The sequence below is a fragment of the Somniosus microcephalus genome, chromosome 17, assembly GCF_052327205.1.
Source record: "Somniosus microcephalus isolate GS21.2 chromosome 17, FLI_Smic_1.0, whole genome shotgun sequence".
NCBI lineage: Eukaryota > Metazoa > Chordata > Chondrichthyes > Squaliformes > Somniosidae > Somniosus > Somniosus microcephalus.
This window is the reverse complement of record NC_141003.1, coordinates 66340102-66357804: the sequence shown is the minus strand read 5'-3', so window position 1 is coordinate 66357804 and position 17703 is coordinate 66340102. Positions and strand designations below refer to the sequence as shown.

General features: G+C 48.1%; 1 protein-coding gene across 3 annotated transcripts in view; it reads right to left on the bottom strand.

Moving 5' to 3' along the window:
- The window catches only part of LOC147105806 (uncharacterized), a 62146-nt gene extending 61241 nt beyond the window's left edge, over positions 1-905 (bottom strand). For all 3 annotated transcript variants that reach the window (XM_086010567.1, XM_086010566.1, XM_086010569.1), the window contains exon 1: positions 379-905. The gene's annotated coding sequence lies outside the window, so the exon portion shown is untranslated. The remainder of the gene's footprint in view (positions 1-378) is intronic.
- Positions 906-17703: the final 16798 nt, after the last annotated feature.

The window sequence follows — 17703 nt, the reverse complement described above, 5'->3', positions numbered from 1 at the left end:
CCAGGGACCCCCTGTAAATACTGAAACACTCCTGGGACCCCTTGTAAATACTGAAACACTCCTGGGACCCTCTGTAAATACTGAAACACTCCTGGGGGCACCTGTGAAGACTGACACACTCATGCAAGACTCTGCTATTTACAAATGTTTTGTTTGGCGATTGTGGAAGAGAAATAACTGGGACAGAATCTCCAATCTCAGTTGCTGAGAATTTTGCGATTAGATTATAAACATACATCAAACTTGACCCACAACCCCAGCTAAATTGATAATATGTCTAGCTCTCACATTAAACTTCAGGACAAAAATAAGTAATAAGTTAATACAGTTATGTTTGTTAACATTAAATCCATTGGTACATATTAAATGTTCTCTTACCCCTCACAGTCTCTCCTTGGGGAGTCCTGTCGAGCTGATCTTTAATCAGTTTCAGTAGAAATTCATGGACAGTCCTGCCTTTTAATAATAAATGAAAGATTTTTATGTTTAAAAAGTGTGTACATTTTTCTTGCTCTGATTCCATCCGTTGGGTAATAAGACCATCACATGTCTGGCGCTCGGAGAAGAAATCCCTACCCAAGGAAAGGGCTTAGAGGGAATTTAATGAGGGATAAGTTTGCAGGGAGTCTGTGCCGGTAGAGAGAGATTTAAACAGGCTCAGCTTCAACAACCTGCAGGCTTTTGAAACAAAGGTTTTCAAAGAGGGGCCAGTTGAAGCTGTGATTCTATGAGAGGGTCTTGGGGGCCACGTGACCATCAGATTTGTGCCTGTCTCGCGTTGGACCAGCGTTCAAAGTGTTGATTATTTACCATTCTACATTTATTCTGTTTGAATGACTTCCATGTTATTTCTGAGTGTATTAAAGTAATTCTTGTAATGATAGATCTGCTTTCCTACAGTCATTTCACACTGTCTCCTGAAGGTTGGGACAGAGGGTCCACAGGAGTGTGTCATTTGTATAGGGTCACTGGGAGTGAGACATTATTTGTATAGGGTCACTGGGAGTGATGTACAGGGTCACTGGCAGTGATGTATAGGGTCACTGGGAGTGAATCATTATTTGTACAGAGTCACTGGGAGTGAATCATTATTTGTACAGAGTCACTGGGAGTGAATCATTATTTGTATAGAGTCACTGGGAGTGAATCATTATTTGTATAGGGTCACTGGGGGTGTTGGGAGAGAGACTGAAAGACACTGATCCAATAACATGACTTATTTTAACCTCAGCTGATGTGGCTGTAAGAGGATTTGGTGATGTGGAGAATGTTAATCTTTGGCGTCATCCTGGTAGGTTTCAAAATCTGCAACGTCATTTCCTGTGTTCACACTGACCTTAATATAAAATGGAATCTGAAGGTAGGCTTGGAAACAGAGGAAAGCTCGCTCCAAGCTGAAGTTGAGCTGAAAGCATCAATATCCAAATAACCGGCTGGCAGTCACCGCCCGGCTCCAACAGGAAGCATGGCCACTGGGGTGAGTTACTGGAGAAGTGCTCGCACCCGTAAAACCGTACATCATCCTTCATCGGGGTGAGAAGGGAAAAGAAGAGAGAACATTGGCTTAAGGAAAATAGCCTTGAACAAGAAAAGACCCTTCGGCCCATCAAACCCTCTCCTGCGACAGACCATGTACAGTCCGGATTTGACTCTGCTCCAACTTATTTCATCTCCTGAGGGAAGATTCTGGGCCCTTCCAGCCTACGCTGTCCCACTCCGGTCCAGTTCCCTTCCTTGACCACAGGGGCTGTCATGTTCCACGTAGTATTCAACCATCTCTGGTCAGGCAGCATCTGTGGAGAGAGAAACAGAATTAACTTTTCAGGTCGATGACCATTTGTCAGAACTCAGAACTTTTCTCTCTCCACAGATGTTGCTTGACCTCCTGAGTATTTCCAGCATTTTCTGTTTTTATTTCAGATTTCCAGCATCTGCAGTATTTTGCTTTTATTCAACCACCTCTATCTGCGTTGTACCCTCAGTCCTGTTACGAACATGATATGTATGCTGCTCGTTTCTAAACATTGAATTAACACAAGGATTAACAACTTTATCTGGGCCTATCTTCCACATATAACAGCTACATTATCCGATCCTCTCAGCATTTTAAGAACTTGTGTCATATGACCCCCAATCTCCTTCTCTCCAATGAAAGGACATTTTTGCTTCTCTTCTTCACTACAAACCATCTCCTTAAACCTGCTCCCTCCACCCTCACCTCCAGAAACAATTACAAGGAGCTCATGGACTTCTTTGTCACTAAGACTGAGACTATCCGTTCAGCTTCCTCTGCTGCTTTCCTCCCTCCCCTAGCCCACCAAGCCAAGGTTCCCACTGCCCTAGCTCTGAACTCACACCCTTCTCTGGTTTCTCTCCGATCTCCCCTCATGCCTTCTCCGAGCTCATATTGCCCATGGGACTCACCTCTTGCTCTCTCGACCCTATGTCCACCAAACTGCTGACCACCCAACTTCCCTTCCTGGCCCCCATGTTAGCTGATATTATTAATGGTTCTCTCTCCTCAGGTACACAAGAACATAAGAACATAAGAAATAGGAGCAGGAGTAGGCCATTCGGCCCCTCGAACCTGCTCTGCCATTCATGGCTGATCTGCTACCTCATCACTTTCCTGCACTATCCCCATATCCCTTGATTCCCTTAATATCCAAAAATCTATCGATCTCTGTCTTGAATATACTCAACGACTGAGCCTCCACAGCTCTCTGGGGTAGAGAATTCCACAGGTTCACCACCCTCTGAGTGAAGAAATTTCTCCTCATCTCAGCCCTAAATGGCCGACCCCTTATTCTGAGACTGTGACCCCTAGTTCTAGACTCCCCAGCCAGGGGAAACATCCTCCCTGCATCTACCCTGTAAGAATACTGTCACCCTCCCCTTCAAATCTGCCATCATCACCCCCTTCTCAAAAAACCCACCCTTGAGCCTTTGCTTTGCAAATTACCTCCCCATCTCCAACCTCCCTTCCTCTCTAAAACCCTTTAACGTGCTGTCACCTTCCAAAAACTTCCAATTGGCACCCACAGATGGGACAAGACAAAGCGGCTAGTATTGTGTAATAAATCGAGTCTTGAGAGTAGCCGCCTGATCAGCTGCTGCTCTTGAGAAGGGATAAACCCCTCGTGGGGAGTGCCCGTGGATTGCGTGCCGATAGTTATTGATGTTAGAGGTCTGTTAGGAAAATCACCAAATGGCTAGTAAAAGTTTTGTAAACGCATAAGTTAAACAGAGGCGCCTGTGCGGAGGAAGTACAGGTATTACTGACGGAATGTTTAACCAAAGGAGACCGGGCCCCCTTTGAAGAAGTGATAAACTTTATTCAGGAACATGTGAATCAGAAAAAACTTAGCGAGTATTGTAAGAAACAAAGTAAAGAGGTAGAAGAGCTAAAAGAACAACACGAGTTAAGAGAGAAACATAGCCAGGTGGTTACGCATAAAGTGCAGGAGAGAGAGGGAGAGATAGAGAAGGGGAAAAATCTAGGTTGCAGGCTAACCAATCTGAAAACTCAGCAAAGGAAGGAAAAAAACAGGGATTTGGAAAGCCAGGAAAAGCTGCTGAGACGCCAATTTAAAAAAAGCAAAAAAGAGAGAGTAACTTAAAGTTTTACCGACATGGAAGTTATTAATGTCTGTGCCGAGAGAAATAAAACACAAGATTTGCTGAGTGTAAGGAACGTCAAGGAATGCTGGAATTTCAGTTTGTGTGAAAGTATGTGTTAAAGTGTGGAAGTTTTCCTGACTATGAATGTTTAAGAAGTTACAGTATTCCTTTTGTCTGAAAGTCTGTCTTAAAGAAAATGTCTGTTATGTGTGTTTGCTCCACCCACTTCTCTTTGCTAAAAAAAAGTATTTAACCCTTTTAAGAATATGCGAATAAGATTGTGCACCCAGAATTGGGAAAAAAACCTTTGAACTACAATTTAAGTTAAGCTGGTGTGGAAAAACAGAAAAACAAAAAGTTTCTTTAACAAAAGATTAAGTTTCAGTCCAAGATTTAACCTTGGAGTTGTGGTTGCTATGGTGAAATTTTCCAAAGCAGTTTGATTTGATTTGTTTAAATGTGGAAAACAGGTTTTTCTCCAGTTGTATTCACAGAATCACAGAATCACAGAAACCCCACAGTGCAGATAGAGGCCATTTCGGCCCATCGAGCCTGCACCGACACATATCCCACCCGATCCCCGTAACCCCTACACCAACACATATCCCACCCTATCCCCGTAACCCCACGTATTTAATCCCCCTAACACTAAGGGTCAATTTATCATAGCCAATCATCCTAACCCGCACATTCAATGTTTTTACAGTTATTTGGAAAGGCATCTGAAGAAAGGACAATAAGAAATATGACGTAATTTACTGTTTTCTGTAAGCATGTGCTATTTTGTTTTGTTTTATCTGTTCTGTTCGTGTTTGGTTAATAAAATATTGATCTGAATTAAATTGGAATTATTAAGGTTAACTAACCTATTAAATTGTGAAAACAGAACTGTCTTTTTCGATCGGGGAAGTTTAAAAACAATTTTTTACGTGAAGTGACGCAATTGCGTGCGTGTGACAATGTTTCGCTCCGCCTTCTTAAAAAACCTGCAAAGGAGTTAACCCTTTCCATTGACAGCAGTGAAGTTTGAATTCAAGACCTCATCAAACTACAGAGAATGTCAGTGTTTGACAGCTTCACAGAGCAGTCAAACGATAACAATTTTGACAGATGAAACGTCATACGTTGATGTTTTCTGCAAACGGCTTTCCCTTAATTTGCCTGCTAAGTCCGCTGGGCGGGCTTAACAAGGTCAATCAAGGGAAAATCGCGTGGATTGGCCAGATGTTGATGGAGGCGGGACTGAAACCCGACAAGTGGGAGTCCCGCCTCCAAAAGCTCCCCATTGAGAAAATCACTCCCATAGATTTGACAAATTAACCCCTTGGGCTCTTAAGCAGAGCCACAATTAATTCTCTGCTTTCTTTTGTTATATGGAAGTTACCTTGTAAACTAATTGCAGCACTTCTGTCTCTAATGTTAAAACACCATGTAAAACCATCAAGCCTGTTTCTGAAATTGGAATTGATAAGATAAATTGATAGAAAAAAATTGAACATTGACAAAGCCTGTCAGTCCAACAGTACTGCTGTTTGGATTTTGGGATAATTTTGAAATGACAAAATGTACTCAGGCACCATATATTGGGTTACTTTTGGGAAGATCTTCTAAAATAATGGTAAATAAAAAGTGTTAATAATTTGGACCAAGTGAGCACGTTGATCTATGTTTTCTATCTTAAATATTGTACTGGACAGTAAAGTTTCTCCAGGGCTCATGAATGAGATATGAATGGTAATTAATGGGATGTGTAAAATGGAGAGAGGAAGCGATTGAGGGTGTAAGATAGAAACAGGAGAATTACACCACCAAATGGGAATTTTCCAAACTTTCTAGTGAATGTTGGAAAGCATAGCTATGAATAGTAAATTGATAGCTTTCTCTTGGAGACATTTGTGTCCTTGCCTATAATGAACCTTTTCACACTCACTGGAAGGAGACACACTATAAGGAGATCAGGACCCGGGAGCGAGGTCGAGGCCCAGAAGCAAGGCCAGGACCCAGGAGCGAGGTCAGGACCCAGGAGCGAGGACCGGGCCCAGGAGCGAGGTCGAGGCCCAGGAGCAAGGACGAGGCCCAGGAGCGAGGACGAGGTCCAGGAGCAAGGACGAGGCCCAGGAGCCAGGACGGGGCCCAGGAGCGAGGTCGGGATCCAGGAGCGAGGACTGGGCCCAGGATCGAGGTCGAGGCCCAGGAGCAAGGTCGAGGCCCAGGAGTGGCGCAGTGTGGACCAACAGCGGGGTCGAGAGGACCACACTGCAGCCTATGAAACCCAGGAAGGGAGGACCTGCGGGAAGGAGGGAGGAGGACAGTAGGAGTATGTTTGTGTATGTGTGTGTGTGTGTGCTAGGCCATTGTAGCAGAGCCTGGTCTCCAATCGTCTTGTATCCCCTTGCCATTGGACCAAGACCTTGCTCTGTCAAGCCCATGTGGGGTAGCTGCTGTGCAACGGCCACCCCACGTTAAAAGAATTCAGGCACAGGCATCTTCCACCCTTTGAAATGAAGTTCAGGACCTGGAACGTCATCACAGAAACCAGAAACCCCACAATGCAGATAGAGGCCATTTCGGCCCATCGAGCCTGCACCGACACATATCCCACCCGATCCCCGTAACCCCTACACCAACACATATCCCACCCTATCCTCGTAACCCCACGTATTTAATCCCCCTAACACTAAGGGTCAATTTATCATAGCCAATCAACCTAACCCACACATCTTTGGACTGTGGGAGGAAACCGGAGCACCCGGCGGAAACCCACGCAAACACGGGGAGAATGTGCAAACTCCACACAGACAGTCGCCCGAGGCCGGATTCAAACCCGGGTCCCTGGCGCTGTGAGGCAACAGTGCTAACCACTATGCTAACAACCCCAACAGTGACAGACCGGAACGCTGTACTGCTATCGTTGCCCGGGAGCTCAGACGTTTCAACCACCGTCTGCCCCACCTGTGACAGAGACTATAGGTCCCGCATTGGACTCATCAGTCACCTGAGAACTCATTTTGAATGTGGCAGCAAGTCATCCTCAGTTCCGAGGGACTGCTTAAGAAGAAGAGAAGATATCAGCACGGTCGTCATGATGGTTGGGGGGGATCCCAGGTTGTCCCTCAGCCATGACAATAGTAATGGGTCGGCCCCTGTGAGTGACATAGTTAGAACCCAGGCCTATAAGGAAAAGGGGGATAAAACCTCTTTTGAGAAGCGTTCCATTCCCCTCAATTAGAGGACTCCGATTTGCAGCAACACTTGTCAGAGAATAGATTGAAATAGTCGAGGAATGAATGTTTGAAACATTACATCCTCGAGGTGGGGACTGTACGAAAGACTGATACTTGGATGTTTTTAGTAATAACATGTATAAGTATAGAATAGTGAACTTCACATCAACCAAATATTTATATTCTGTATGACCTGTAATGACTTGTGCATAAATTGCTAAGGCTTGTTCAAAATGTAACCTCAAGGACAGTCAGAAACAGTCTTGACTAGTTCTGATAATGGACAGTCACCCAGCTTACGAGGCCTTGTACTGCTTGAAGCTAGAAATAAGAGAGATTAGGTAAATTCCAATGAGGTGAAGAACGTATAAACAACATAACGATGAATAGGGTAAAGTTGTCGGAAAAATACTGGGAAAGGCGGGGCCAAGAGGCTACCCTTAGTCTGAGTGGCAATGGTATTTTGACCATTAGAACCAATTAAAAAAGTTGATTTTGTTAAAGACCATATATGGACACTGGCCAAACGAACTTTTGATAAGGAAAGGGTTAAAACCTCGATACTCAAAGAACAATTTCACACAGACCTACTGTGAGAACAAAGGAACAGACTGAAGATGACGTCACCTGTGTCCGAGAGGTTCCAGGGACCAAGGGCTGCGAGCTACTCGTTAAACTATCGCCTGTTGATGAGTATATTAATGGCCCAGAAATTCGGGTCGGAGGCTTCCCGCGGGTGCAAGCCTCCGACCTGCACTTACCTAGCGTGCCGGCCGTTGAGCTGTGGGCCCGCATGGGATTCCGATCCTGGGCCTCCTCCAACTGCCGGTGCGCAGTGCTTGCGTATCCCAGGGGCGCAGTTAGTTCGAAGCATCCCCTGGGATCACGTGGGCCATGGAGAGCCAATGGTAGCAGGGAATGCTTCATTCATAAATTTGACAGGAAGAGCTGGCAAACCTATAAATACTGTAAACCCCAAAACATAACTAAAACTTCAAATACATTTTTTAAAAAACATCACGTTTTTAAAATAACTATAAATTACATGAAATAAGTAATTTAAACAATAATTAAAATTTTTGTAAAAATTAATTACATTTTCTAACGGGGCTAAAAATAAACTTACCTTTCTTTAGAGTATTTAAAAATAATAAACCTGTGGAAAAAATGTTTTAATTTTAATTAATTCACCACGTACCTTGTTAAAAGCAGGCCTTGCGCCTGCTTTTTAAAAGTGTAACTGCTGGAGACATACCCTCCCGGAGAAACCTGCAAAAAAAACGTAAGTTCGATGCACACACGCTGCCTCTCTGGCGCACGCGTTCCACCTGTCAACCCCTTCTTTCAGGGGAACGGAAGGTCCGGTTTCCCGCGCATGCGCAGTGCATGCACGAAACCGTCACTTTCGTTGGGCCTATGCGTAAGTACCCAATGCGTACTCACGCATGGGGACCCGAATTTCTGGGCCATTATTCTGTAAGCTTAATAAATCTTGATCTATTGCTCAAACATACTGGCTGCTGCCTATTGGTGTCTTGTCCAAGAACTCTGAGAGATTATTAAGATCTTACACCACTTTTCCCACAATGCCATGTTTAAATCTCAACCAATCAGGTTTCCCCCCCTGCCACAGTACTAAAACAGCCCTTATCAAAGTCACAAATGACATCCTATGTGACTGTGACTGTGGTAAACTAGCCACCCTCATCCTTCTCGACCTGCTTGCAGCCTTTGACATGGTCGACCACACCATCCTTCTCCAACACCTCTCCTCCGTCGTCCAGCTGGGTGGGACTGCCCTTGCCTGATTCCATTCTTATCTATCCAGTCGTAGCCAGAGAATCACTTGCAATGGTTTCTCTCCCCGCTCACGCACTGTTACCTCTGGAGTCCCCCAAGGGTCTATCCTTGGTTCCTCCTATTTCTCATCTGCATGCTGCCCCGTAAGCACATGTACGCTGACGACACCTCACCACCACCTCGCTCCACCCCTCCACTGGCTTTGATTTGTCACACTGCTTGTCTAACAGCCAGTTCCTGCGGCTCTGTCCTCTTGTGAATCCCCCACTATTTGACTGCGCAGGGCATCACACCTATCCTTTCCCGACATTCACTTTAAAGCAGGGGTCACTGGACAGTGCCCATTAGTGGAAACCTGGGCTGACTTTTTTCTCCCTCACTAATTGAGGAGCAGTGAGGCTAATTGAAGTGGGTTGAGGGAAAAGATGGGACAATGGGTGGAGAGATAGGGTGGGGAGGTGGGTCGAGGGATAGGGTGGGGAGGTGGGATTGAGGGATATGGTGGGGAGGTGGGTCAAGGGATAGGGTGGGGAGGTGGGTCGAGGGATTAGGTGGGGAGGTGGGATTGAGGGATAGGGTGGGGAGATGGGATCGAGGGATAGGGTGGGGAGGTGGGTCGAGGGGTAGGGTGGGGAGGTGGGTCGAGGGATAGGGTGGGGAGATGGGATGGAGGGATAGGGTGGGGAGGTTTGTCGAGGGAGAGGGTGGGGAGGTGGGATCGAGGGATAGGGTGGGGAGATGGGATCGAGGGATAGGGTGGGGAGATGGGATCGAGGGATAGGGTGGGGAGGTGGGTCGAGGGATAGGGTGGGGAGATGGGATCGAGGGATAGGGTGGGGAGATGGGATCGAGGGATAGGGTGGGGAGGTGGGTCGAGGGATAGGGTGGGGAGATGGGATCGAGGGATAGGGTGGGGAGATGGGATCGAGGGATAGGGTGGGGAGATGGGATCGAGGGATAGGGTGGGGAGATGGGTCGAGGGATAGGGTGGGGAGATGGGATCGAGGGATAGGGTGGGGAGGTGGGTCGAGGGTGTATTGATTTGTATGTGGGTTCAATGATGACACATTCATGAAAGAGAATGTCTTATAATCTAAAGTTAGTTCAACTCAGTTAACAGCATTACAGGAGACACCATCTTAGAGATCCATCTAAAACGAAACTAAAACTAAACTCTTTGTCTCTCACATGCCCTCTGCTGGTCAGGCATAAATAATCAATCAGGCAAATATGCTGGTAAGGCATAAATAATCAAACAGGCAAATACCATCACTATTTGCTGATATCATTACATCTCCCTTTCTTAAAACAAAAGTATTTAACTTTTATCTAACAACATGTTTTCTTTGTATTACTCTGCATTTTAACTGTAACACTTAATGAACTTACATTATCATTATCATGATCAAGGTTTTTTAACCTTGTTTTGTGTGTTCACATGAAATATGTAAATACACTAGAACTTGAAGAAAGAATAAGATAACATTACTTCCTTCTATAACAAGAGTCCTTAAACTTGCTCAATGAGTCTCTCAGGAGGCTTCATGCGTCTTGAGGATTTTCTGATTGATTGTCCTTGAATCTGAGTTGTTGCCTCAGATGATGATTTCTCAGCTGTGTGATCAGGTTGTTCAACAGTATCAGTCTTTTGATTTGCTGTGGCTGGTCCCATGAGAAGATCTCGACGATTTCTTCACAGAACAGCACCCTCATCTGTCTGAATGGTGTATGATCTTGGTTGAACTTCACTCAGGACAGTTCCCTTCTGAGTCCATATGTTTGTTTTGTCTTTGAACCTTACTTGGAGTTCAGGTAGGTTTTGTGTTCCTCTGTCATAGTAGTACTTTTGCTTTTCTTTCTGTTGTTCTTTGAACTTCCTCACTTTCTCCCCCTCTTTTGTTTTCAGGAGGTTCTCCGGGATGGGTAGGTTTGACCTTAGCAGACGTCCCATAAGGAGTTGGGCTGGTGACTTACCACACTCGAGCGGCGTTGTGCGGTATACAAGCATGCTCTGGTAGAAGTCAGTTCCACTGTCTCTTGCCTTGTACATCAGTCTTTTCACTGTCTGGACCGATTTTTCCACTAGTCCATTGGACTGTGGAAAGTGAGGACTTGACGTTGTGTGGACAAAGTCCCACTCTTTGGCAAAGTGTCGGAAACTTGCATTGTAAAACTGGGGTCCGTTGTCTGTGAAGACCTCGCTTGCCACGCCATGTCTGGAGAATATGGCTTTCATACATGTTATCACAGCATCTGCAGTGGTGGTGTACAGTCTACAAACCTCTGGATACAGGGAGTAATAGTCTGTGACTACAAGATAGTCCTTCCCTTGACATACGAATAGGTCAGCGCCTACCTTCTGGTAAGGTCTGTCTGGCGCTGGGTGTGGTTTTAGTGGTTCTACCGGATTGCTCGCTCGATATTTCAGGCATATTGTGCAGTTTGACACCTCATTTGTCACATCTTGGTTGATTCGTGGCCAGTACATCACCTCTCGTGCTCTTTTCTTACACTTTTCGATTCCCAGATGTCCTCCATGGATCCTTTTTAGCATCTCTTTTCTCAGACTCTTTGGGATAACTATTTTACTTCCTTTGTAGATGATGTCTTCGACCACTGATAGTTCCGCCCTGCAGTTCCAGTACTCTGCCATGTCAGGTGAGCAGTCTTGCTTCATGTTGGGCCATCCATCCAAGATGCTTTTCCTCAGTCGTCTCATTGTTTCATCTTTGTTTGTCTCAGTCTTTATGAGCTCCATTTTTGCATCTGCTATGGGCAGTGCACTTGTGATCATGTCCACGTAGGCGTTCACTTTTTCATCCATTTTGGTGTTTGCGGGCTCTCTTGGGTCTACGGCTCTGGACAATGTGTCTGCTGTATACATCAGCTTACCCGGTGTGTACGCAACATTCAGTGTATAGCGTTGCAGCCTGATCATCGTTCTTTGTATTCTAAGTGGACACCCATTTAGTGGCTTTTGGAACAATGCAATCAAGGGCTTATGGTCAGTCTCTACACTGATTGCTTGTCCTGACACAAACTGGTGAAATCTTTCACAGACGTATGTGATGCTGAGCAGCTCCTTTTCTATTTGAGCATATCGCGTCTCCGCGTCTGTCATTGAGCGCGATGCATATGCAATAGGTTGCCAGTAGTCATATTTTTGCAGAAGAACGGCACCGAGCCCACTCTGTGATGCATCTGATGATATCTTGATGGGTCTCGCTGGGTCATAAAACCTCAGAACTGGTTCCTCTGTGAGCAGTTTCTTTAGATCACTCCATGACTTCTCATGCTCATGATTCCATTCCCATTCTATGTTCTTTTCAGTTAGTCTTCTCAGTGGCGCCATCTTTTCTGAGAGGTTGGATATGAATTTACCCATGTAGTTGATCATTCCATTAAACCTCTGCACGTCCTTTTTGCATTGTGGCTTTGGCATATTCTCAATGGCGGACACCTTTCTGGGATCTGGTCTGATGCCCTCACCGCTAAGGATATCTCCCACGAATGTCAGTTCTGTCACCCCGAGCTGGCATTTCTCCCTATTCAGCTTCAGGTTTGTTTTCCTTGTTGCTTCCAGCACTTTTTTCAGTCTCTCGTCATGCTCAGTTCTCGTGGTTCCCCATACTATGATGTCATCCATTGAGGTATTGATGCGCCATCAATTACTCAAAAGACTGAGGTTAAGCGAGTAACAACCAGGCTTTTATTAACTAAAGAATGAAGGTCTTGTCTCGAGTGGTCGACCCGTCCAGAATACTAAGGTAGTCACTTATATACCTGGAACAGTGGGAGGAGTCAGCCGAGGCATGTCCAGACCTGTACCTAGTGGAATACACATACACATACAGACAGGTATAACAGTGGTTTACCACATTCACCCCTTGTTTAAAAATGAGTCCGGCGGGGTGAAGTGTATTTAAAAGTTTGTGTATTGGAGTCTCTCCGGAGGTCTTGTCTGCCGCTGTGATCGACGTGGCGACGGCAGGGGTGGTGGAGCTTCTGGCGTCGCGTCCCGTGTAGGCTGGGGCCCTGGAGTGTAGTCCTCGTGGGTGACGGTCCAAGGCGAGCCGGCTGCTGGGGTTGGATATCGGGTCGTGGGGGGGGGTGGTAATGGGTAGTGGGTTACAGCAGTCCCCGAGGGTGCGAGGTCTCGTATGGAGACTGTGTCCTCCCGCCCGTCCGGGTACGCAATGTAAGCGTACTGGGGGTTGGCGTGGAGGAGGTCGACCCTCTCGACCAGGGGGTCCGTTTTATTGGCCCTCACGTGTCTTCTCAGTAGTACCGGCCCTGGGGACGTCAGCCATGGCGGTAACGATGTCCCCGATGTGGACTTCCTTGGGAAGACAAACATTTTCTCGTGAGGGGTGGCATTGGTGGCAGTGCAGAGCAGTGACCGAATCGAGTGGAGCGCATCGGGGAGCACCTCCTGCCAGCGGGAGGTCAGAAGGCCCCTAGACTTTAAGGCTAGTAGGGCGGCCTTCCAAACTGTTGCATTCTCTCTTTCCACCTGTCCGTTCCCCCGGGGGTTGTAACTGGTGGTCCTGCTTGTGGCTATACCCCTAGCGAGCAGGTACTGGCGGAGTTCATCGCTCATAAACGATGAGCCCCGGTCGCTATGGATATAGCTGGGGAAACCGAACAGGGTGAAGAGGCTGTTCAGAGATTTAATGACCGTGGCACTGGTCATGTCCAGGCAGGGGATAGCGAACGGGAAATGGGAGTACTCGTCAATGATGTTGAGGAAGTACACATTGCGGTCGGAGGAGGGGAGAGGCCCTTTAAAATCGACGCTCAGGCGTTCAAAAGGGCGAGTGGCTTTTATCAGGTGGGCTCTGTCTGGTCTATAAAAGTGCGGTTTGCACTCAGCGCAGACTTGGCAGTTCTTGGTCATGGTCCTGACCTCCTCGATGGAGTAAGGCAGGTTGCGGGCCTTGATGAAGTGGAAGAACCTGGTGACCCCCGGGTGGCAGAGGTCATTGTGGAGGGCCCTCAGCCTATCGATCTGCGCGCTGGCGCAGGTGCCACGCGATAGGGCATCTGGGGGTTCATTGAGCTTCCCAGGCCGGTACAAGATCTCGTAATTGTAGGTGGCAAGTTCGATTCTCCACCTCAAGATCTTGTCATTTTTGATTTTGCCCCTCTGCTTGTTGTTGAACATAAAAGCAACTGAACGCTGGTCAGTGAGCAGGGTAAATCGTTTTCCGGCCAGGTAGTGCCTCCAATGATGCACAGCCTCCACAATAGCCTGGGCCTCCTTCTCGACCGCGGAGTGTCTGGTCTCCGGGCCCTGGAGGGTTCGTGAGAAGAATGCCACAGGTCTCCCCGCCTGATTAAGGGTGGCGGCCAGAGCGAAGTCGGACGCATCGCTTTCCACCTGGAAGGGGATGGATTCGTCCACTGCGTGCATGGTGGCTTTGGCAATGTCCTCCTTGATGCGGTGGAAGGCCAAGCGGGCCTCTGCCATCAGGGGAAAAGAGGTGGTTTTGATCAGCGGACGGGCTTTGTCTGCATAGTAGGGGACCCACTGAGCGTAGTAGGAAAAAAACCCTAGGCACCTCTTCAGAGCTTTTAGGCAGTGGGGCAGTGGGAGTTCCATAAGGGGACGCATCCGGTCCGGGTCGGGACCGATGACCCTGTGTTCCACAACACAGCCAAGGATGGCGAGGCGGTCTGTGCGGAATATGCACTTCTCCTTGTTATATGTCAGGTTCAGGAGTTGGGCGGTGCGGAGGAATTTCTCGAGGTTTGCGTCATGGTCCTGCAAGTCATGGCCGCAGATGGTCACATTGTCTAGGTAAGGGAAAGTGGCCTGCAGCGCGTTTTGATCGACCATCCAGTCCATCTCCCTTTGGAAGACGGAGACCCCGTTGGTAACGCCGAAGGGAACCCTAAGGAAGTGATAGAGGCGGCCGTTTGCCTCAAAAGCAGTATACTGGCGGTCTTCAGGGCGGATGGGGAGCTGGTGGTACGCTGATTTCAGGTCAATGGTCGAAAAGACGCGGTACTGCGCGATCTGGTTGACCATGTCAGCTATGCGGGGGAGTGGGTAGGCGTCCAGCAGGGTGTAGCGGTTTATTGTTTGGCTGTAGTCGATGACCAGGCGTTGTTTCTCGCCGGTCTTAACGACCACAACCTGGGCTCGCCAGGGGCTGGAGCTGCCCTCAATAATCCCCTCCTTCAGGAGCCGCTCCACTTCGGTTTTGATGAAAACCCTGTCCTCGGCACTGTATCGCCTGCTCTTTGTGGTGATGGGCTTACAGTCGGGGGTGAGGTTAGCAAACAGTGGGGGGGGTGGGACTCTGAGTGTGGAGAGGTTGCATCTGGTGCACGGCGGGCAATTTGGAGGCTGCTGGCTGCGGACTGTGAGTGGGGGGAGGGGGCCACCGTACGCCAGCGTAACACTTTTGAGGTGGCACTGGAAATCCAACCCCAGTAGGACGGCAGCGCAGAGGTCGGGCAGGACCAGGAGTTTAAAATTATTGAACACAGTCCCGTCTACTACTAGTGTCACCACGCAGTAGCCGCCAATGTCCGCTGACTGGGGCTCGGAGGCCATAGAAATCCGCTGGTGCGCAGGCAGGACTGGGAGAGAGCAACGCCGCACCGTGTCAGGGTGGATGAAGCTCTCTGTGCTCCCGGAGTCAAAAAGGCAGTTTATTGCATGGCCGTTTACCTTAACGTCCATTTTGGACCGAGCTAGTTGGTGCGGTCTCGTTTGGTCCCGCGTAGCAGAGGCCAGTGTAGGGGTCGGTGTGTCGCTGCGGGTATCAGATGGGGGGGGGTTGGCGGTCTGCTGCGTCCCGGCTGGTGTCCAAGATGGCGGCGTCCATGATTCCCATGTGGCTGGAGTCGTCCAAGATGGCTGCTGCTGCGGTGGTTCGCACATGGCTGGGGAGGCCCAAGATGGCGGCCCGCACGGCCCACACGCGGCGCTGTTGGGGGCCCAAGATGGCGGCTCGCACGGCCCACACGCGGCGCTGCTGGCGTTCGGGGTGGCTTTGGCCTTGCAGACGCTGGCGTAGTGTCCCTTTTTCCCGCAGCCCGAGCAGGTCGCATTCTTCGCCGGGCAGCGCGCTCTGGGGTGTTTGGCCTGGCCACAGAAGTAGCATTTCTGGCCTTGGGATACTGCTATCTGGCTTTGGGACACTGCTGCGGTAGTTGGGCCGTTGTTGGGCTGTGGCTGGGGTGGCACGGTGCTATGGAGCTGTCCTACCGTGTCCCAGGTTGTCGTTCCCCGCGGCGTCCACGGTGCAGAGGAGTAGGCTTCCATGCCCCGGTAGGCTGCGTCCAACGTTAGTGCGATTTCGGAGGCTTTGTCGAGGGTGAGGTCACTCTGCTCCAGCAGTCGCTGTCGGGTGTAGTTGGACCTGTGGCCCACTACGAAGGCATCCCGGATCAGTTCCTCCATGTACTTAGCGGGCGTTACCGCCTTACACCCACAGGCCCGGCCAAGCACGGACAGTGCTTGGAGGTATTCCTCAGTCGATTCCCCAGGTTGTTGCTTGCGACTCCTCAGAAGGTGCCTTGCGTGTACTTCGTTCACAGGGCGCGTGTACTGGGTCTTGAGGAGCTGGAGGGCGGCTGTGTACGAGGTCGCGTCCCGGATGACTGAGTACACTCGGTGGTTCACCTTGGAGATCAGGACAGACAGTTTGTCCGCATCCGTTACGACCGCAGTGGAGGCAGTCAGGAATGTCTCGAAGCACGTGAGCCAGTGAGCAAACTTGGTGGAAGCGTCTGCTTCCCGACTGTCCAGGTCCAGGCATGCTGGTGTGAGGATCTTCTCCATTATAAAAAATTTAGTTAATAAAATTGATGCGCCATCAATTACTCAAAAGACTGAGGTTAAGCGAGTAACAACCAGGCTTTTATTAACTAAAGAATGAAGGTCTTGTCTCGAGTGGTCGACCCGTCCAGAATACTAAGGGACTGGGAGGTAGTCACTTATATACCTGGAATAGTGGGAGGAGTCAGCCGAGGCATGTCCAGACCTGTACCTAGTGGAATACACATACACATACAGACAGGTATAACAGTGGTTTACCACAGGTATCAACTCCCTCCAGGTGCTCATAGATCATATAGATAGTTTTGTGATACACTTCAGGAGCTGAGGCAATGCCAAATGGTAACCTTAGGAATCTGTATCTGCCAAATGGACTGTTGAACGTGCACAGTCTTGAACGTGCCTCGTCCAGTTTCATCTGCCAAAATCCTGATGATGCATCTAACTTGCTGAAATACTTTGCATTTGCAAACTGTGACATGATTTCCTCACGTGTAGGAAGCTTGAAGTGCTCTCTCTTTATTGCTCTGTTTAGATCTCTTGGATCCAGGCAAATTCTGAACTTTCCATTCTTTTTGTCCACAATGACGAGGGAACTCACCCACTCAGTTGGCTCATCTATCTTCTGAATCACGTTCAGGCTTTCCATCCTGTCCAACTCTGCCTTCAGTTGCTTTTGAAGAGCAAACGGAACTTTTCTGCATGGATGTATGACCGTTGGCATGCTTTTATCTACTCTGATCGTGTGTTCTCCTGCAAGGCAGCCTAGACCCTTAAATAGGTCATTGTACTCTTTCATGAGTTCATCATAGACTGTCTCTCTTTCGCTTTCCACAGCGAGGACTCTCTTTACCAGGTTCAGTCTCTCACAGGCTATTAAACCTAGTATGGCCTGCACATCCTTTGGCACCACGATTAATGCTAGCGTGTGCTCTCTGTCCTTGTGTGTCACTTTGACAATGCATTTTCCTTTCACTGGTATATCAGAACCTGAGTATCCTGTCACTTTCACTTTTATTCCATGTATCTTTGGTCTGGGTCTAATTTTCTTAAAATCAGTCTCTGATATCACATTAACTTGTGCTCCAGTATCCAATTTAAATGGAATATGTATGTCATTCACTTTTAGTGTCAACATCCAGTCTCTTTTTTCTTCTTTGTTTTCAGACACAACATCTACATAGAACTCCTCTATCTCGCTTTCATCTACTCCATGGACCTTGCTTTGTTGCGCTTGGTTCTTACAGCAACGGGCATAATGGTTGT